Source organism: Phasianus colchicus, chromosome 1 (assembly GCF_987193195.1).
Source record: "Phasianus colchicus chromosome 1, bPhaCol1.hap1.1, whole genome shotgun sequence".
NCBI classification, from domain to species: Eukaryota; Metazoa; Chordata; class Aves; order Galliformes; family Phasianidae; genus Phasianus; species Phasianus colchicus.
In genome coordinates this window covers 107,500,068-107,522,954 of record NC_143436.1, presented here as the reverse complement: position 1 = coordinate 107,522,954, position 22,887 = coordinate 107,500,068, and the positions used below count along the sequence as shown (strand labels likewise).

At 41.2% G+C, this 22,887-nt stretch overlaps 1 long non-coding RNA gene across 1 annotated transcript in view; it reads right to left on the bottom strand.

The window, feature by feature from the left end:
• Positions 1 to 16,626: 16,626 nt before the first annotated feature.
• LOC149919935 (uncharacterized) overlaps positions 16,627 to 22,887 on the bottom strand; it is a 53,882-nt gene continuing 47,621 nt past the window's right edge. Inside the window, exon 3 of the long non-coding RNA XR_016459159.1 lies at positions 16,627 to 17,724. This is a non-coding gene — a long non-coding RNA (uncharacterized LOC149919935). The remainder of the gene's footprint in view (positions 17,725 to 22,887) is intronic.

The window sequence follows — 22,887 nt, the reverse complement described above, 5'->3', positions numbered from 1 at the left end:
TATTCTCTCTCTATATAAATTCAGATCGCTTCTGAAGGTTTGCATAACAAAATTTACTTAACACTTTTTAATCATGACCTGGAAAGAGAAATTCACAATTGAGGAATTCAAGCTGGTACTACCTTACCTCCCACGTACATTGCCTTCCTCAAATTGCCAGCAATAAGTCCTTCCAGGGTTAGCCCACATATGTTCAGCTATTGGTGCAGCCACTAGTCACTGAACTTAAGTAACTGCAGTTATGCTTGGAGGACTTTTTATATCATGAAGATGCAGTAGCTACTGAGAATACTCTCCTCTACACAAGGTCACAAGAGAAGCTGCCAAGATGTTTATTGCCTACAAGAAAAAGAGAACACCACCATGGATTTCATGAGTGATCATTGAGAAGAATTAGCATGAGTTCCTGCTGATTGGAATGTTTAAAATCAGACGAGACAAAACTGTAGGAATTAACATTGTAAAGAACAGTCCATCCTTGTGCAGGCCTGAAATGAGAGTTCTCAAGGCCGAAATATATTTTATAAATTGGACTTGAGAAAGAAAATCTTCCACAAAAGGCAAAACCAAGCCCCAGTGTCTTCTAGCCCCACAGGGAAAATGTGGTATGTGAATCCCACTGTGATAAAAAATAATGAAAAAAACAAAAGCAGTGTCTGTCTTTCCTCTATTTATCAATTATTTGATTTATGAGAGTTTCTAAAAATAAAGAAAGTACCAAAACATATGACTGACCAGTGCCTTATGGCTTTCTCTCTCATGTGGAAATTTGAAAGTTGTTTCGTCAATTATTCCATATCACGTGAACTTCATAGGACTATTGGCAATAGCATAAAAAGTTCTGCTCCACAGGGATAGTTATTTGCTTTTTACCAAACTCAGACATGTAAATTGGTGAAAAGCAGAAATGGAAGGTCATTTGTCAGCAACACAGAAAATAAAACATATTACCTGTAAACACGGAGAGATACTGTGAGGATGTCTAGGCATGTGGAGCAGCTTTAGCAGTTGATGGAAATAAAAGAGATTTTTGTTACATCTTGCAAATACAGCAGTGCCCTATCCTCCAGAACTTCAAGCAAGAATGGCAGTATAATTCTGACATTTCATTTAACTAGCAGATCATAATAAAATCCTCATATCATTTCAAATCAATTTGAAATAGTAATCTGGTCTTGTATTTATTTGTAGTAAACCTAAAAACTGAGGACAGAAAACACTGCGTGCCAAGGGGGATGTTTAATTTTACCAAAAGAGAAACAACTCCATTTTCTTTTAAATAAAATTCAAGCACACTGTGAACTGTTTATTGCTCTGAATTTCAAACATGGGAAGGTTTCAGTTTAGGAGTGGAAGCAAAATGTTTCTTTTATTTATTTATTTATTTTATTTTTTCTATTTGGGGTTTGTGTTTTTGGCTAAAGGAATTGGGTGAATTTGACATGACACTTCATGAAAGATGTGGGAACGCTAAACAGAAGTAAAAAAAGAGTGCCTGAGAATGATCCAGCAGTTGGCAAATAACTCTTGCAGTGGCAGTCTTAGAGACCTCATGCTATCCGGCTCACAGGAACAGAAGATGGATAGGCCACAGAAAACAACCAACTCTTTTAATCCCTGTCACCAAAGCTGCAGCAACATCCAGTGGCTGGGAGACGGATCAAGACGGTCAGGAGTGGTTGGGAAAGAAGTGAGACGCACAACAGCACCCAGAAAGACCTAGAACTTGGGGAACCCCAGGCAGAAGTACCACAACAGCCAAGTTCAGTCCAGAGGTAGCCTGGATATCTCAGCCGCAGTGATAAGGCAGCTCCAACCTGCACGCTGGTCTTGCTCTTCTAAGATCCCAAATTCATCAGTATCCCTTTCTCCATGCTGGTGCGACCCTTGCAAAAGAAAGGATGGAATGCCACTGCTGCTTTGTGGATTTACTCCTACTTAGAAGTGGCTGTATGGTTAGGGAATGTTTTTAAGCTTCAGTCCTGTTTCTAGGATGGGATTATTCCTGTAGCCATAAGCCATGTGCACGTACATGACCGCTTTGCGGAACTGAATCCTATGTCACGTCCTTCCTCTCATCTCAGACACTTTCCTTCAGCTGTAATCCATGTGAGCACACTAGTAGTACGCAATAAGCTTGAATAAGTCCAAATGTTATTGAGCTGGTGTTTGGCTGGAAGAAAGCATGGAGAAATAGAAAAGTTTTTAAAAAAAAAAAAAAAAAAGACAAAAATGGAACATAAAGGGGATATAACAAATGTCAGTACACACAGAATGTGAATCGCAGAACAGTCCATGCTGGAAGATGGACCTTGAAAGATCATCATTAGGTCCAACCTTTTGTGGAAAAGAGTGTTTAGATGAGATTGTCCTGCACCCTGTCCAGTTGTGTCTTGAAATTCTCCTGAGATAAGGACTCACTTCCCTGGAGGAGTTGTGATCAATTGCAAAAAATGTCTTTCTTATGTCCAGATGAAACCTCCCCAAAGCAGCTTGTATGTATTGCCCCTTGTGCTCTTCATGTGATTAAAAAAAAAAAAAGCCTCTGTCTACTTTGGAACCAGTATTTAACAGTAGAGAACTGTGATAAGTTTCCACTGAGATTTCCCTCAACTCCATCAGTCTTTTCTTATAGGGCAGGTTCTCCAGCCCTTTGATCATCTTTGCAGACCTCCCTTGGGCTCTCTACAGTCTGTCCGTGTCTTTTTTGAACATGATAGAAAAGAAAGATGAGGAAGCAAGAGAGAACTTCTCATCTAAAACCACCCTGTACCTACCATACATAGGGTGTTTCTGAAAGCATAGCCGTGAGGAAGTGTTTTCTCCTTCACATACTGAGTTTGCTTTAGCCACAGGGTTTTTAATTCACCACTCCCTTGCAGAAAGTAATGGATGAATACCATGGTGGTAAAAGGCTCACTATTCACAAATCCCAAACTAGCTTGTGATTTACAAAACCTCAAACTCCTCGAGGTTCACTTCTTGCTGCGAAGTGACTCACTTCATATAATGAAGTCTCAGTGTAATAAAACATGGATTAAGCTATTGTAGCTGTTAGCTGAGCCAAATCATTTTGCCAAGTTGCTCTTAATGCTTTTTAAACGAATACATACACACATACACAAAAAAAACACAAAACACGTAGAACAAGAGTCAGTATATATCACAAAGCAGAGCAATGCCCTGATGATGTAAAGGAAATCGTGGTGCTTCATTGCCTTTGAGAATACAGGCATGGTATTAAGTATGTGAACAAAATGTTACTTGCCACCTTGAGGAGAATGTTTTGAGTACTTTGTGCTTCTCTGCAAGAAAAGTCTTTTTAAGCAGGTATGCTGTCACCAAAGAAGCCATCTCTTCATCACAGAGCAGTTTAATATCAGCAAGAAGCTTAATGCTGGCTGTTTCTCCAAACTTTCTTTTTTTCCTTCTCTTTTTTTTCTTTCTCCTGTATGCACACACTGTTCTAACGTTGCATAAGGTTAGAAGCAAGAACCTGGAACACACAGCTGAAACTGCTGAGACTTCATTTTCTATGTGGAAAATGTGTAAAGCTTTTGCATAAAATAATAATTCTTACCTTTGGAAGTACCCTGGCTCCTGCTCTAGCTGCGGGATAGAGCTCAGCAATTCCTTTAGACTTACACGGGAATGCCAGGAGAATTTTAACCAGGACACCTGCAATGCTTGGGTTATTTTGTCTTTTTATTTGCCAAAAGTATTTTTTCTATTTCCCTAATCTCTCGCAAAAGTTCTCAGTTGTTCAGGGAACACAAGTCCACTTTAGGATATTCATGAACCCTCTCTCTCTTACAGCAAATGGGCTCATAATCAGTTGAACTGACAATGAAAAACAGATCACTTGTATTGGCAGTGGGATAGATCCATTCCCAGTTTACCCACGGACAGAAGACCTGTTTGGCATTGAGGGCTGGGATTCCTAGGAAGATCCTCCAGACCAAACAGGGCGGGTGTTCAAAGCCTAAACAGCAGAAACAGGAGCTTCACTCTCCTGAAGTGCATCTTTCACTAAAGGCACCCTCCCCATCCTAGTAGAAGGAATGATCAGCAGGTAAGGAAATGGCTTTAAAAGAGACTTTATAGTTGCAAGGCTGTTCTTTCCCCTCAACTGGGGAATAGAAGCACTGTGAAAATGCTGTGTTGATGTTTATAGAGCAAGGCTCCAGCTGTCAGTCGGATTGCAGTTAGCCCAGCACACACACATCTATCCAAAAAGAGCAGGCCAGTGCTTAGCATTGAATGTACAATTTTTATTTTTTTAATTTGCTGCAAAGAAGCCTGAGGTGACCAGCCAGATGGTAAATTATTACCAGTTTGGCACCAAACTCTGGTCTGGTCTCCTAGTAGAACATTTGTCATGGTTACGTATTGTATCGTGCCCTAATTTATAGCACAGTTACGCCCATCCACAAGGCCAAATTCTGCTCTGAGTTACACAAGAGTAATCCCATTAACTTCAGCAGGGCTAAGGGCAAAAAGAAAAAGCAAGAGCTAGCCCTGGTTCATCCATGCTTCAAAAAGCCTTCAGATACATCAGCTAAAGAAATTTATATTCTCTTGCTCAGATGGTGTGAACAGGAAACAAATGGAAAACCTTTACAGTCTTAATTGGCACAACCTGAATTCAACAAAAACTTTCTTCATTTCCAAAGAAGGAGTCATTCAACAGTGACACAAGCAGATATTCATTAATTATAAGTTAGAAGTCCATCCGCCAATACAACAAAATCAAAAGGAAACACACAGTGACAGGACAATGTTGTTTTGCATTAAAAAAAACACAGACTGACTAGGCCTGATAAACCAGTCCCTGCCAAAGAGACTGATGCATCAGTATTCAGGGCACTTTTTTCCTGGTGACAGCAGATGTAATATAACTTATGCACGTGACGACATTCACATGAGCTTTTACTTATTTGCAGGAAGCAACATATTTGATCTATATAATGTACAATCATTGGAGACAGGGAGGTGACTCAAATGACAAGATTTTGAGTCAAAGCAATAAACCTTCAATGTGCTATCCGTGGCAAGCACCAAGGGATATGCCCATGACAGACAATGGGAAGGCAAAATCTAAGTCTGTTTCAGTTCCTCTTCCAGACCGCTCATCCTCAAGATAACTATATCGAGAACAGACTGAGACTCAGGCTTTTCTAAAGACACAAGTGCTTCTTGTTTCAGGCAAGCGGTGTTCCTCCATCAAGGCAGTTTTAGTTTGTATCCATCAGGATAGCTGCACAGTCATTTCCTCTCAGAATCTAACATCCTTTGATTTATAAATAAAAGGAAGATTGGTGTAGGCTGAGCCATGAGCAGGTAAACATGGCTTACTATTGTTGTCGAACATGGGCACAGATGTGGAGAGGAGCTCTGAATGAATGAAGGCTATTGCATTGCAATCTAGCAGACTCCCAAGACATAAAAACAGGAAAAACCTTTGCTCTTGCCAAACACCAGTTTTCAAAACTAAAAAGGACAAATCCTTGCAGTGGAGAGTGCCCCGATGAAAGCAGCACAGCCTCATTGCTGAAGGGAGCTGCCCAAAGTCAGCCACGCAGGACTCCCCAGGTGGGACAGCAGCCAGGAGGCTGCTTTACAGTTAGCAGGCATGACAGCAGAATGGCTTTTCAGACAATGACCAGAACTTTTCCAAAACTTCCACTAGAATTACATTGAAGTGTGTTTGGAAAAGTATGTGATTAATTGCAAGAAAGCTTGGTGATATCATTATGTGAATTCCCCATTGTACAATGTGCCATTAACTTTAAGTTCCGGTGAAAGAAATATGGAGAAGTTGATTGTCAATTCTGCACAGAACAATTGCCTTCCCATGTAATTCCTTGTTAAGTTGGCTTTGTTTTTATTCAAAAAGTTTATCTGAGTTGGTGCTTTTTTCAGACCTGTTCAGACCCTCTGAGAGCTGTTTGTGAGATCAGTGAAAAAGGCAAAGGGTATTCCTGCAGTTTTTGTACCATCCAAAAACAGACCTACTAGAAGAACTACTATTTTGCCCCAGAAACAATTCCTTCAAGGAATTGGCCTGGAAAAGAACAATGGGCCCCAAATCCAGCTGATATCAGCAATGACTTTGCTAACTATATATATAAAGAGAGAGAAATACTATGCAACTGGAAAGTACTGTAAAACTGAAAGGACTGTAAGCCCAATTAAAGGTTAACATAACACCAAACTGTTTTCTATCACAGGTTTGTTTGTTCTTCAGTTGTCATTTATTTCAGAACCGAGGAGCAGTTGATCGATGGATGCTAAAAAAAAAAAAAAAGATAAAAGCAATCTTACCCTTATGATACTATAAAAACTATAACCTCACTGACAACACTTGTGTAATTAGTTCAGTCTGTGCATAGGCATCACTTCACGTGCCCTAGGAATGTTCTCTTACAGAAAAACCTGCATTGAGTGAGAGGGAAATTGCACTGGAGGCAACTTGGGAAAAGTAAGACTCATCTTACCTCACTTGAGTAATTTACAAGAAGTAACTGTGATGTAGGTTAATCTACGTTCCAGTGTAATTTGTACAGAAAGAAAGCAGTCCAAAAAGCAGCCAAACACATCCAAGGACAGAGTTATCTCTCTCTATTGACCCCCAGAAAGTTTCTAATCAACTCGCTTAGGCTAGATAGCTGGCATTCAAATGATGATGCAGAAGTGAGATAAACACTACCTGAAGTAATGTGCAATTTTTTGTCTTTGAGACGGCTACGGAGATTGGCAAAGCAAACTGTGGAAACAAAATGTTGCCATAAATTTAACAGACTTTATGCTGCTACTCCCTCAAAGAGCAAGAAACCATTGCAAATGGCCCTCTGTGGCCCACTGCTTGATTTTCTTTCTCCGAAACACAGGGTAGAATGAGTGCATGCTGGCCACATACTGAGTTATAGAGAGTTACCACTTCTCACATCACAGTGAGGTCTCTACCAAACAGTGTGGCATTTTTCACACCCACTCACATACCCTATAGTAATATGATTTTCTTCTTAGCCACTCCCTTTGGCCTTCAGCCTGCTTCCTTGGATTTTGAAAGTGATTGCAGTCAAGTAAACAGCACTACAACTGCCGAGATTATTCAAAATAATTGCAACCTCCAACATCATTCATTGCTAAACAGTGATTCATAATCTCATGAAGTATGAGGTATTCCTTGTGAATATGAAGTGCTGGATTTCCACGGAATCCAACAAATGTGACATTTTCCCATGAGGTGCTTGAACACATCAATAAGAATATCATAGACGTTCCTACGAAATGTGAATAGCTGACTTTTCAGGCAGGGAGCACAAAGATTTCTGTCAGAGGAGGGGCAGATTTGACAACTTATACCAACTGAGACTCTGCTTTCAAGTTAACACATAAAGAAATCGGAGGGAGAGACCAGAACCAAGATTAGAAAAAAGCGAAGGAGGAATACAGAGGCAGTAAGGCAATTAAACATAAGCAAAATTAGGAAGGAAGGAGGGAAAAAAATGAGCAAAACCAAAAAAGGAAAGGAATGTAAGACTATAAGGAGAGACAAGTGAATGCAGAATGACCAGGAGTGCAAATGAACAATAAACAGATGCGAAGAAAGAATGAATTGCTGGACAGTGACCAGAAACACATCTGAGAATTGGGAAGAGTCAGAAAAGGGAAGGGAAAGAAGCCAAAAATTACAAGGCCAATGTTTTTATCTTCTTTCTTTGTAATTGTACTGCATGAACCTGTGGTTTTTTTTTTAATCTGAACTAGTAGGAAGTCTTGCTGAAAAACCACAGCTTAAAGCTAAAAAACACCATACCTCTTCTGGTGTTAATCACACAGTGGCACATCCTTTAGTGAACTTCTCTTCTTTCAGATATGGATCATACAAATTTTCTTCCTGCTCTGTGACAGTCCACTTCTATTTCTCAAGAGAGGCACAGTTAATATGATATAGCTATACTTTTGCATTAGTGAAAATAAAGAAATGTATGCAGTAGGCAACTCACACTGGAATGGGATTATCTCCTCCCTGTACTCAGGCTTATGCTACTGAGGCCCTTTGCCCTCTTCAGCAGGAAAAGATCCATCTCCTGTGATTCTCAAACTGCAGCTGCAGAAACATAATTACATGCACAGTAACCTGTTTGTTGGGGTTTTTTTGTTTGTTTGTTTTGTTTTAACTCCATTAGGTTTTGTCCTCATTACTTGTAAAGCAATATTCCTCACACCATTATACCTTTCCCATTCATATTACAGAAGGATATCTTTATTCTCCTCTATTTTTTTGGCATGTTTAAAAATTCAGGCTCTGAGCAGCCTGGTCTAGCTGTAGGTGTCTCTGTTCATTGCAGGGAAGTAGGACCAGATGACTTTTAATGGTCCCTTCCAACTCAAATGATTCTATGATGACTCTATATTTAAAAACACGCATAAATATACAAATCAACGCACACAAGCATGTTGTAGTTCTTAACTATCATTAACTCTCTTCAAACTCTCAATAAACACATCCACTTTCCCTGCCTTGCTCCTCCAGGAATAACCCCTTTGCTCTCAATGAGCTTTTAGTATCTTATTACTAGGGGTACTCAGATGCATTTGAAGTTACAAAACCACAACAAACTGAGATTTTTGACAGTCCTTTGGCTTTAAATAGAGCTAATCCTTTTTTTTTTTTTTTTTTTTTTTGTCAAATATGATATAACTTGTGAGAATTAAATAATAATAAAAAAATAATAGTACAGCCTTAAGATCTGTGCAAAACATGCCATCGAACTCTGACCTTAAAACTACAGCCTCAGAGTTACAGCAGATGAAGATATTATGTGACTGCATATCCCTTGTCCCTGTGCAGCACAGTGTTTGTCTTCAAGCATCTGGTTCTGCATAATAGTGTAAAGCAAGGCAACGAGGTGTCTACAGGATCCACGTCTGTGTAATCAGTCCTTCTGCTTACCGCCTTTCTGGGTTTTATCAGGCCCAGCATTATGAGCATTCATTTGCACTGCACGTTACTTCACCATTAGTTACATCTGTTACATCTGTACTTCCAAGTGACAGGCTAGATTAAGTTCATTATTTTGTGTAAAATGTAATGATGCTTCTATGTTTCCATATGTGTTTTTTTCCACCTGAGTACACACCAAAATCTTTCTCCCCTTTTAAGATTTGTGCCAGGTGTGGGGCAGTTGGCCAGGTGGGCCTCAGCAAGGTCATCATACCAGTACTGTTGTATGAAATGAAAAGCATTAGTGGTATAAAAACAATAAATTAAGTTTCAGTGTCCTTGTCAGTATGGAAATGTAGCATCCAAAACACTATCGGCTCAGCAGCAAATCAAATTATGCTGACTAAAGTAAATTGCTTAAGAGTAAGACTGAGACTCATCCATCACACAGACCTACACCCATACAGCATTCACTCACAGCTGGTTCTGTCATTCAGGAGAGAATGATGTTCTCTATTCTAGAGAATTTAGAGAGTGTCACAAAAGTTGCAAAACGAATAGCGTGACAGGCAAAAATTGAACCCCTAAACAAAAAAAATAGAAGTAAAAAATTTCTCTAATAAGGTTCTTTGCTTATATGAGTGTTAATCCTACAATCTGGACGGATGTGATTTCCATTTAAAATAATAAGGTGAAATGCAAGATGTGAGCAGTAAATATCTCAAATTGAAAACAGTCGTTCTAGGACATAAGTCAAACTTGGAAGATAGATCCTAATTCTTCTCTCCTAAGCATTTGTAAAATCACACACTACCACAGTAAGAAAATGAAGAAGATAGAGATCAAGTTGACCTAAATTATGTATTGCTCAGTTTGGCTATTTATTGGTTAGCTCTTATAACATGGCTGCTACCAAGATTATCACAGTTCTGTGTGAGCTTTTTGGAAATTACAAAGATCCAGTAGAAAAATAGATAAATAAAAAAACCAGCACCATGAGCTGACTTTTCTGCATATAAATGATTTCACTAGCTTGGAGGCACTTGCTTGGAGGAGACATAGATGTGTACATATCCTACTGAACTATGGTTTAGGAAAGCTACTTGTAATCTACACAAACATAAAGCATTTATTTGCTACCCATTATGAGTATTAACTAGAATAAATTGAATCAGCTGATTCAGTTTAAAAAATATATATTTTTAAACCTGATCATCCCCCCCCTTCAAAAAATCTTTTAAAATACATCTTTCTAATGATTTATTTTGTGGATGAAATGTTACTGTAAGCTATTTTCAAGCAGAGGTTGAGACCATCTGGGTTATACTCAAAACAATTGAGACATTTTGCAAAGACAAGACAAACATCAAGTTTGTGATTTTACAAATTTCTTAGACTACTCTTTTTCCTTTTTCCTTTGGGAAAAATCCAAGATGTACCTTAAATTTATGAAACTCGCTGTAAATGTCACCTTGCTTTATAAACTGTCATTATATTTTCTTCAGATGTCTACATCTATCAGCTAGGAAAGATTATGCTAGGAGCTCAGAACAAGAGAAAAGCCTTGTAGAGAAGTGTGGTTAGTGCATCAACCATAAAACACCATGTTTATCTAAACTGCTAAATCATCTTAGCTGCAATTGCTCTGCTGAAGGTAATGATTTATTGTTTTTCCATGAGGATTTTATCTTGATTTTCTTAGGAAAATCAAGTTTGTATATTCACACAAACTATCTATTCTCACTGATGCCCTTTGAAGCTGTTGACCAATTCACAAAACTTGACAGAAGTTTCAGACATAATAAATTCACCCAGTATCTCGTGAATTCAGGCAGTCTAGTAAAGGACTCATAATGCAAATTATTTCAAGGTATTATTAGACACCACAGAGAAACCACACACACAAAACAATGCCTCAGAGAAAACAATTCTTCCTGTGTCTAGTATGTCAAATAACTACTTTGTGTCCCTCCGTAACTCTTTTTTTGTTTTTATTTAATAGAGAATCATTCCTTAGCTCACATGTGTACGTTTGACTCTAAAAAATACATTACTATGCTCCACCAACAACATATCAGAGTATTTCAGTCCTTCTCTTAGAGGAAGGAGATAAAATGATTCCCATCAGACCACAGGAGCTGAGTAAATGCTGGGATGGCACAAGTTACCCTCTCCATCAGGCCACCTCCCTACTACTTGCAGTCCCGCTCTTCTCCTTTCTTAGGGCTTGCTGAGGCCCCCTGCACAGAGTGTCACGGGTCAGTGGATTAAATCCTGTTTAAGAAACAAAAATAAAAAATCAAGCCTAATTCCAACACATTCAGAGCTAAGAAGTTCTTGATTAAGACACAAGAGAGTTCAGGCACCTGGCATACTTATCATAATGAGGGGAATCTTCTCAAGTGGTGTTTAAGGACACTTCCCCAGTGGGAGTCTGTGAATATGATGAGCTCTTAACAGGTGAACTGACATAACAGCTTGTGAAGTTCTGAGCGCAGGACAGTGTTGTGCATCTGATTTAGTCAGGCTGCTAAGAACAACCAACACATTCAAAGGTCATCCTCCCTTAACATTGTTTGATAGTACCTCAGTGCAGCCTTGAGCTTCTCTGATGGGTTGCTCCCATTTCCATGTGGAGATTCTATCACTGCTTTTATATATTAACAAACTGGGAGAAGAGGGCTTCCTGTTAGGTTTGGTGGGGTATCTGTGTTTACATATGGAGATGTCGGTCCTTGAGAAGATGCTCAACAGCTAATGATACCAACAGCATAACTAACCCTATCCCTGCAATATCCTTCTCAAAAACAAAACACAGTATTTGCAGGACAGTGGAAATTCTATGAGAGAGACCAGAGGTGGGAGGCCATGGCAGACCACAGAGGCAGGCTGCGAGCTTGATGCAGCGCACCAGAAGAGGACAGATATCACCTTTCTTATGCCAGAAAGACTGAAGGTTTGGGGCTGAGACATGCAGGCCAACTTTTACAGAGGCAGAGAAAGAGTTTCTTGTCACCCTACTCAGGCCAGGAGAAAACGTTGTTCCTTGAGGAGGCTGTAGCAAGGTCAGCCTCTTTTTCCAAGTAACAGTGATAGGACAAGAGGTATGGCCTCAAGTTGTACAGGGGGAAGGTCAGGTTGGATATCAGGAAAAACGTCTTCTCAGAAAATGTGGTGAGGCATTGGAATAAGCTGCCCATGGAGGTGGTGGAGTCACCGTCCATGGAGGTGTTTAGGAAAAGGGCAGATGTTGCACTGAGTGACATGGTCTCGAGCAGTCACAGGCACATGCTGATGGTTGGACTTAGATGATCTCATTGGTCTTTCCTTAAGGATTCTATGATTCAATGTTTCTGTGACTTCTTAATGGTTGGAGGTTATTATACAGAAATGAGTGGAGAAAACCTGGAGGCAGGATCTGCCACCCAGAGGCATGTAACAGGAAAGAAGCTCTTCACTAAAATTAAAAGAGCTTTTCAAAAGCACATCTCAGATCCTCTTACTGTCTCAGTGGAGATTAAGAAGTGGAAAAAACTCTTCATTCTGTTGCCTTGTGCTCAATTATATAAATTCATGCAGCACTTAAGTATCAGTACAGGAAGGTCCACAAAAATCTTGGAAAGATGACACTAAAATAAAGAAAATGCCTATAGCCAAAGAACTAGTCTTTGTTTGAATCCTATCAAACAAAATCAAGCTTTCTATCTCCTTTCACTAACATAAGCATGAGAAAACCATACAACCATGCACAGTACCACAAGCTGAGCTGTAAGGATTAGCATGTCTGAATGCTTAAAGTACACAAAAGAATAACATACATGGGAGGATAGAAGAGCTCAAGATGAAAAAATCTTAGAAGCAAGCCATTGCTGACTGCTTTCAAAACAAGAAAGACTGACTACTAATCAAGAGTGGGACTCAGTTTTTAGCAAATTGTTACTGAATGATGAAATTTGAGTTAAAAGAAGCGAAGGCACCTTCATATAGGGTATGTCTGCACCAAAGTTACAACCCCTCATATCTATGAAGAACTCATTTATATGAAGAGACAGTTGGTTTTCCTGGAGCTCCTTATGTAAGAGAAGACTGCTCCAATGTAAGAGTGGGGACCCAAACTCAGTCCTGCAGATCTCGCTGTTCAACTAATCAGAACTCCACTGTCCTGTTGATACACGAGGGACAATCATTCACATGAATAAAGTTGCATTCTTAGCTTCCAGGACTATTCTCTTTCAGTTGTCATGAACTGATGATGCTTAGCAGCAGTTTTACAAAATGAAGTTAACAGATTTTATTTTTTTAAGTGATGTTGCAATTTCCCCCTTGGTTAAATTTTACAGACTAAGAAATATTTCTTAGTTAGACAGTAAAATTTCTTGCAAGAATTTTGTTACAGATTAAAAGTCAATCCCATAGCTTAATATGAGACAGTGAAGGAGCTAATAAAGCAACAAAACTTGAAAAAACTATGCTCTTGGACTTTGCTAGGAACCACAAATTCAAGGGCTGGCACTTAATGTACATCAAATTGTGCATATTTTCAGCATATTGCAGGAATTCCATCAAGGTACAAAATTCAACTGGACAAAATATACTAAAAGGAACGTAAGAGTCCCATAACTTCCTGATTTTTGTGTTGGCTTTAATGAGTAAACTTAACAAAAACAATCTTCCCAGGTTTGCATCACTTTCATCTTAGTTTTTAACCATTGTAATATTCCTCCCGGCTGTTACATGACATGCCAACGAAAAAAAAAAAGCAGAAGTACAATAGTTTTCTTTGTGTCCCTCTCTCTTAATCTGCAAAACAGATGCAGCGAGTGCACTAGCCACTCCAGATTGCTTTCAGCAAAAAACATAACTTTGGCAGGTTAGTACTAGTTAAGGGGCATATGGTTTGCTATTCTCTGTGGAAAGATAGCCATAAGTCAGCCAGCAAATTCAGATTCTTATAATTAACAACAGACAAACATTTGGCTAAAAAATCATGAGGGTTTTTTTTGTTTGTTTGTTTGTTTTGTTTTGTTTTTGCATGGTTTTCTAACCAGTTATCCTCCTCTCTTTTTTAGAAAAAAAGAAAACCCACACAACTATGTGATTGATGGAGTAAATTATGTTGCAATTATCATAACGATGTCCTTGTTATTGTTTCAGAAAAATGTTTGTTTTTTACTACCACCCTCCTCTGATTTGACATGAATTTAAAGATGAAATGAAATAAATCTAGATTATTATAAATCATAATTGGGAGGCAGTCTTTTTTTGAGTGAAGCCAAGCTTGCTTGTACTTTGCAAACCATTCAGCAAGAAATTCAGCAATACTCGTCTTGGTATGAAAAAGCTGATTTCAGAGGCAAGGCCAACTACTAAACTTGTATGTACTTTCTATTCTCTTTCAGGGTAATCACATACATGCTTCAAGAGCCCAGCCTGCCCTATTGCATTAGTCCTAATCAAAAAATTATGGAGTTTTAAATCTTCACAGTGTGAGAGACAAAGCACATCCCTTGCAAGAAAAAAAATGCCATTTCCTGACCGATATGTTTGACCATCTAGTGCTCAGGTTCAGAAACTTAAACATATGAGATTTTTTTATACTTCTGTGTAAGAGCAAGCAGAGGTTCAGCAGAATCCTTAAGCACACACTCCACTTGAGATGCTTGCCCATAAACCTGGCACTGTCGGTGCACAGCATCTCTAAAAGATACAGGGAAGGTGTTTTTCTCACTTGCATCACTGCTGCTTTTCTCCAATTAACAGATGCCAGCCTTAGTATCATTAAGGTTGGAAAAGATCACTAAGATTGTCTAGTCCAACTGTTGGTGCATCACCACCATGACCACAGGCCACGTCCCTCAGTGCCACATCCACACAGTTCTTGAGTACCTCCAGGGACAACAGAAGAGGGAGTTCATCACAGGGGAACCTGCATTTCACTGTGCCAGCACAGGCTTCCAGAATTTTATGGAGCTGTGAGATTTATGTTGCTGGGATCCTGTCAAGCCCTATAAGCTTCAAGGCTGAGCTACCCTCCCATGAAGGGACATGGGATGGGTGCTGAAGTCTACAGCAGGATCTGATAGCCTAAATCTGGAAGCTTCTGCCAGCAGATCTCACACATTGTTCTCAGGTAGAACAAGTTCTTTGCTCTGTAGAAATGCCCCTCTGGTCATTAAATACTCAAGGCCTCCCACCACATTAGGCAAAAGTGAATGTATGCTGCACATGCTGGAATGAGGACATGTTCAAGAGACAAGAAGAACCTCTGTCTGTCCTGTATGAAAGGGTGGACAAGCACTCAGGCTGTGGGTATAAGGACTTAGCAATCCTGGCAAGGATAGGAGAGCAGCGTATTTCCAATGAATTCTTCCTGCTGCTGCCAAAGGGATGAGATCTCTCATTGCCAGAGGAGTGCCTTCACATTCTCCCAGTTTCTCCACCTCCTGCTCTCCAGCAGGACCCTCCTGCTCCACATAACTCAGCTCCTACTTCACCCCCCCAAGGCTCTGGCACAGGCATAGACAGCAGAAAATAGCCATTTTGCTGCTTATCCACCCATCTGGCTTCACCCACCCAGGTGGCTGCCTGCTCTGTTGACTAATCCCCATGCTACTCTATACTGACATCAGAAAGCAAATGGTATCCTGGGCTCCATCAAAAGAGGGGTGGCCAGCAGGGATGGAGAGGTGATTGTTGCCTCTACTCTGCTCTTGTGAGGCCCCATCTGGAGCACTGTGTCCAGGTCTGGAGCCCCCAGTACAAGAAAGACAGGGAGCTGTTGGAGAGGGTCCAGAGGAGAGCCAGGAAAATGATCAGGGGGCTGGAGCACCTCCCTTACAAAGACAGGCTGAGGGAGCTGGGCTTCTTCAGCCTGGAGAAAAGAAGGCTGTGGGGTGACCTCATTCCAGCCTTTCAGTACCTAAAGGGAGCCTACAAAGGGGAGGGGAATCAACTCTTTGAAGGGGTAGATAACAGCAGGAAAAGGGGAAATGGTTTTAAGTTGAGGGAGGAGAGATTTAGGTTGGATGTCAGGGGGAAATTCTTTACAGAGAGTGCGATGAGGTACTGAACAGGCTGCCATGAGAGGTTGCGGATGCCCTGTCTCTGGAGGTGTTCAAGGCCAGGTTGGATGGGGCCCTGGGCAGCCTGATCTAGCATTAAATGGGGAGGTTGGTGGCCCTACATGTAGCAGGGGGGTTGGAGCTTCATGATCCTTGAGGTCCCTTCCAACCCTGGCCATTCTGTGATTCTGTAATCACTGCAGCTCCCCAGTGCCCAGGCACATTCTCCAGTGGCTGCTCACCACTGCTGTGGTAGTTTGCAGCAGCCCCACACACTTTCTGGCTGCAAGCTTTCCCCAAGACCATGCAGCCACAGGAGGTTCCACAGGAGGTGTGAGAGAATCTATTTCCAAGCAAGCATCAGAGCACAATGAACCTGGGGTCCTCAGAGGATCCATGCAACTCTGTGAGATGCTCAATCCTTCTAACCCAGTTGAACATCAGAGCAGCTAAGGCAAGCCACTTCCAGATGCATAAGGTTTGAACCACATGAAATTTCCATTGCACACTAGAAACTATGTCTGGTTGAGTTTTTCTCTTTTTTTTTTTTTTTTTTTTTTCTTTTTTCTTTTTTTTCTTTCTTTTTTTCTTTTTTTTTTTTTTTTTGTGCAAGTCACATACATCATATAGGCTCAAATTGAGGCTAGCAAAGCAGGAACTGACTGACACTGATGTCTCAGAGCTCTACCACTGTGATAATAATAACTAGATTCTTTCACAGGCTTTTCTACTCTGTTTTAATGATTAATAAAGATTTGATGTGATTAATAAAGATTTGATGCAGTATTGTACTTAAAAGTGCAGTAGAAATTTGAGAGCATGAAAGAATCAAAGAACAGCCCACACCAGCTCAGAGCACAAATCCATCTATATTAATGCTCTGCACGGGGAATGTCCAACAGGATAAATCCAGGAAGAACTACAAAAACAAGAGAAGTGTATATTATAACCCCTTGATGTGCTCTTTCAGCCTTTGGCAAGCTACACCTGAGTTTTAGGCAGAGGATTGTTTTGTTGTTATTACTTATGGCTCCCAGAAAGTTTCTTTTATCAGTTTGTTTCAACACTTTCTGATGCCCGTCAAGGCTTGTGGCAGCATGCTATCTCCATTTGCTGTCCATTAGCATCCACCTGGAATGTTCTCAGGGATCATTATTCCCAACTTCATCCTTGCACTGTAAGCTGTAGGGTTGACACTTTCTCTTGCCCATATTTCTTAGAGAATTTTGTGTCCTTTATTCAGAATAAATTGGCTAGACCCACTGCTTCCTTTTTATAGGACAGCTTTTACCAAGGAGTGGCTGGTAGAAGCCACCCCAAGAAAGACGTACTGCTAGACAAGGACAAATCAGGCACTCTTCACTGTCTGACCTGCTCACTGCTTTCCCACTGGGGGTGGTGGTCCCACCTCTCCATGCAGAAGCACACAGGTGACTCCCAGGGAGGGGACCAGCTGGAGAAGCTAGGAAGCTGGAGAGCACACAGTGACCTAGAAGCCAAAGCTGTGAAGGTTCATTCACACTCCAAATAAAAACTGTAAGTGCTTTATCACCCATCAAGAGGATCCTGTTACAAAATCCAGGATTCAGAAGTCCAAGGATGGAGCTGCATTCATGCTAACATACTTCCTCTCCTGAAAACTTCAGGTCTTGCTGGCAGAGTGTCCTTCTTCCTCCCACCTGACCTCCTCTTCCTCCAGCATGCATGAACCTACACAATAAATTACTTAGTCAGACAACACAGACTCCCAGCATGCTGCTGTACATCAACAGCAAATGTTATTCGTGTTCTCAGTTGCTCATTAAGGGAAAAGCCAAGTCAAGATTTTGCTGGGTTTTTTTTTTTTTTTTTTCAGTTTCTGTTTCCAAAATACCTAATAATAAAACATTAGTTACATTCAAAATGATTCACACATAAACTGAATTTTGAAGGGGAGAGAGACAGTGTGCAGTAGAAAAGGCTGCCCCCATGATTTGTTAGCTCTGGAAGCAAAAGACAGCAACCAGCACTCAGGAGTCTCGGACCGGCCTACAACTCCAAGGCACACCTGTATTACTCCAAATAAATAATCTTAGGCATATTGGAGGTGGTTGAGTCACCATCCCTGGATGTGTTTAAAAACTGTTTGGATATGGTGCTCAGGGACATGATTTAGCAGAGGGTTGTTAGAGTTAGGGTAGTATGGTTAGGTTGCGTTTGGACCTGATGATCTTTAAGGTCTTTTCCAACCTGAGCAATTCTGTGATTCTATGATTGCTGAACTCAAACTGAGGTCCCAGGAGCTCTTTCACCCTCTTCCTCCACAACAACCTTACAGTCCTCATAACAACCTGGCTGGCTCAGCTATCTCCATCCTTTTCCCCGGTTCTATTTCCCACTGCTCTTTGATAAAACACTCAGCCTCATACCCTAAATCCCTAACTCCTTCTCTTCTGCCATTTATCCTTATGCCCCTCTCTCAGATGCTCCCCTCTGTCCACTGAGTCCATTCTCAAAGTGACCTGCTCATGTTAGGACTTGTTTGACAAGCACAGTCCATCTCAGAGATGCCTGGTTGGTATACCTAGCACATCTGCTCTCTGTCCCAAGACTTGAGGTCAGTAAGGAATCTTCTACCCAGAAAGCAAAATGTTTGTCCTCTATTACTCTGTCCCAGCAAAGGCTGTCCCCTTCTGGGTGTTTTTCATAGAATCATTTGAGTTCAAAGGCACCTTTAAAGGCCATCTGGTTCAACTCAGGTGCTCAGAGCCTCATCCAGCCTGATCTTGAATGTCTCCAGGGATGGGGCATCTACCACCTCTGTGGACAACCTGTTGTGCTTTTTACCATAATGAATTCCTGCTACTGCAGAAATTGAGAACACTGATGGCCCAGTTGGCCAAACATGATGCTGTTCTGTGACACACTGCACTCTGACAGCTTTTGGAGTGGGTCTGGGACAGGCAGAAGCTCTCAAACTTTGCTTTGCAGACACTGTTGAAAGGTTTGACAGTGGACAAGAAGCATTCCTCCCTACCTTTAAGGGGATCTGCTAAAGGATGCTTTACATGCCCTGTGCCACACTTGCAAATCAGCAACCCCATTGCAGTTTTAGGGATCTAAACAATGGAACTGCATAAAAGCTCCAGCACAGGAGGTTAGGGTGGCTTGTATCCATGGCTGGTAAATGGTGGAAGAAACCACTTCTGACATAGAAATCTGAATGGCTACCGGATGTATCTGCAATGGCTTTCTATCTCTCCTAAGCTTCCAAATTGCATCAGGTATCTGGAAACTCCCTCACTGCCCTTCCTTCCCCTGTGCTGTAAAGAATCAAAGATCCAGGAAGTATTTCAAACTAATTAGAGAGAACTGTCAACAAACACTGACTGAATTATAAACTGAAAATCTATCATTATCCTGAATGATGGATGGTAGGCAATGGTCTGGGAACATGTAGAATTAATTTGCCTTTTCTTGAACCGGTTAAAATTGATTTGTTTAAAAATGTCACTGTTTTTCTTTCCAGACAGCCTCACTTTAGGCAGAAAGCACTGACAGTCTGCCTGTCGCACGGCTAGGCCCACGCTGCACATGTATGGATGCTGTGCCTGCAGAACGGGCTGCGGTGCCCAGCACTCCTCCACACCTTTCAGCAGAGAATCTCAGTCCTTCTCCAAACACTGCTGGAGTCCGAGCATTTGCCAAAGGCAGAATGAGAACAAAAAGCCCTTCTCTGTCCAGCCACTCCCTGCCTGCCTCTCTCCCGAACTGCACACACACACACACACAAAAAAAAAAAAAACTCAGTCATTCTGTGTGTGAATAAAACATGTTTGTGTACTTTTGTACAGTGGAGCTGCAGAATTCAGCTAAATACATCCCTGATCTGTGAGAAACGAAGCACAAGTGCTCTCATTTCCCCCCTCAGCCATCTCTTTGAACAAACTTCCCCTTCTGAGCCATCCATTCATTTCCCTCAGGCTACATTTCTCCTTAAAAGTAATGAAATGTTCGAAGTATGGTAGAGCAAACGTTTTTTGAAGGAACAGAGAGCAAGAACTGAAATGATCATGTATCTGTCAAAGCCTAGTAAGTCCAACATCACAAATTTCTTTCCCGAACTTGTTTTTGCCCATTATTCTTTGACTTAGAGTGAGTCTTTCCAGGGCACTGCTACACTTTGTGAGGCCATGCCTAATTTTGAGATGCTGGGTTGCCATGGGGATTTCGCAGCATCCAAGATATGGGAGCCTCAGTTCCCACAAAGAGGCATGAGAGCAGCATGCCTTCAAGCAAGAGCCACAAAGTGCAGGTTGCTGAGCCAGCCACGGGAAGTGCCAAAAACATGAATATGTCTCAATCTTGACCCTCTCCAGGACTTAGATGCTATCAGCAGTTTTCAGAAAAGCCCTCTCCCTCAAAAAGCCAGCTAAAGCCTTCTCAGCTGTGTCAGCAAAATTGAAATTTGCTGCCCCAAAGCTAAGAAGGACATGGAGGTAAGGTGCAGACAAAGGGGCAGTGCTAGACGGACTATCGGGTACAGAGACTGGAAATCCAGGGTTTGCTGGTCCTGCCTATTGAGGAAGACAAATGGTCAGTGATTCTTGCTGGCATGATTGTTGCAGTCCCAGACAATCAGACTCCTTCCTGAGAGCAGCAGCATCCTGCCCAGTCAGGCTGACAAAGAGGACAGCAGGGCAACTTTGCCCTTTCCTTCCTCCCAGATACACTGCTGCCCCAGATGCCTCCACCAGCTGTCTGTGCCTGGTCTTCCTATTCAATATACATATAATAATAACACTAGAGCATGCAGTCAGGCTCCTCTCCTCTATTGCCTGAAGAGCTGAGCTGGGGGTTTACAGGGCATGTCTGTACTGTGAGACCCATGCAAGGAGAGCGCAAGCCAGCAGCAGTCTCTGCCCCATGCTACCACTGATCACAGGACTGCACTTCCCTGACACATCCAAGAGTAGAGCAGGTCTCCTTACTGCCAACACAGCTCTGATCCAACACATAGAAATGCCTCGTAAGTCTGGCTTAGGTACCACCAGCTTGGTGCCAGCATGAACTTCAGGGAGGCTAGGCACGAGATAGAGGCCCCTTCAGGAAAATATTACTGCCATAAAACTCAAAAATAGCATCTTAACTGCTCTCTTATCAGAGACGCAGATGAGCTCAGACTTCAGCAGCCTCCGTGGCAACTTAATAGGGGAGGTAAATTTTGAATCCAAACGTTTACACTGAAATTGAGGTAGATGTGTTCCACCTGGGCTGCCCTGTTGAGCTTGGTCTGGCTGTTAAGAATATAGCACCAAGGATTTTATCAACATTTTATAAAGAACAGTCCACAGCAGTGAGATACATTGTTATGCCTATATATACACAAAGACACTGATTTTGGTCAATCAGTAACCAGGAAACCTATCATATGCCTGATTTTCAGCCACTGGCCTGAAGTTACATAACAAAAACACAACATTCATTTAAGCTTTTCCATAATATAGGGGTGTGTACAGAGAGAAGAGGCGGGGGGGAACCAAAAACAAATAAGTTATTCTTGCAGATTTGATGAAAGGTTCATGGGCCAAACAGTTTTTCATGAAACCCAGTAATTTTTACTTTCCTGCTTAAACTCAAAACCAGCCAAATTGCATGTGGTTTGAGCTATTGCTGTGAACAGCTTATATGGCCATACTAAGATCATTAGCAATCAGATTATCATAGCTATACTATATATTATATATATAGTATATATAATACTATATATTAGTTAACAAACAGGACAAATAATCATAAAATGTCATGTTTTGATGCTAGAACTTGACCAATACAAGAAAATTCAACAGCATTTGGCACAGAGGAGCATTCTAAGAATTTGTACATAATCTGCTTTTTTGCAAACCTTTTGAGAAAGAGCTGTTTACATGGTAAGCATGTTTTTCTTCAACAGATTATACTCCTTCCAAGTCAATTAACTACATTCCAATGAAAACAGGGAGAATTTTAAATAAATGATACTAGTTTGTTCATAAAGAAAGAGAGGAGGAGAAGGAGAACACAATGGAAACTCTGAAATTGCGGTCACTTAAATAAAAACCTTTCAGTGCACAGCTGAAAACATTTTCTCTCCTAAAATACTGACATTTTACCATGGGAGAAGGAACAAGAGCATTAATCTTACAGGGGTTTTCACTTGTTTTGGTTGCCAGAGTGTCTCTGTTACTGCCTCATGTTTTGATTGCCATATTAAAGTTACAATTCAGTGACAGAGCAATCAGAAAAAAAAGGCAAAAGATGTCCTCTGTGGAGGATCAGAGTACAGCAAATATCAGGACACTTTTCCTTGCTGAAGGCAGCATTGAGCTTCCCAACTTCTTAGCTGAGCAGCTTATCTCAGCATTAGCCTGCAGTACTACTACTACCTACTTTCAGAGAAGAGACTGGGCTCTGTAAGAAAGACCCTGAGGCAAGGTGTTTAGGAAGCCATTTCTCAGGAACTCTGTTGCATGAGGAGATGATGGAGATGTGGCAGTGAGGTACTTGTCAGTGGGCATGGTGATAACAGGTGATGGTTGGACCGGATGACTTTAAAGATCTTTTCCAACCTTAATGATTGTATGATTCTATGATTCTATGATCAGAACAACATGTCAAAAGCAATTTGTGACCCTGATAGGTCCAGCTCACTTTGACACCTTCTACTCCTGGTGACCCCACCATGTCCTGGTGACTCCACCATGTGAAGAGCAACTGCCTCTCAAATGGAATTCAGCAGGGAGCAGCTTCCACTGTAGCATGAACTGCTAACAGGCTGAAAGGGGAAAAGACTGTAGCACACATAACAGCATCATCATTACTGAGGGGTGAAAGGATGCTCAGTTTGAAAGCACT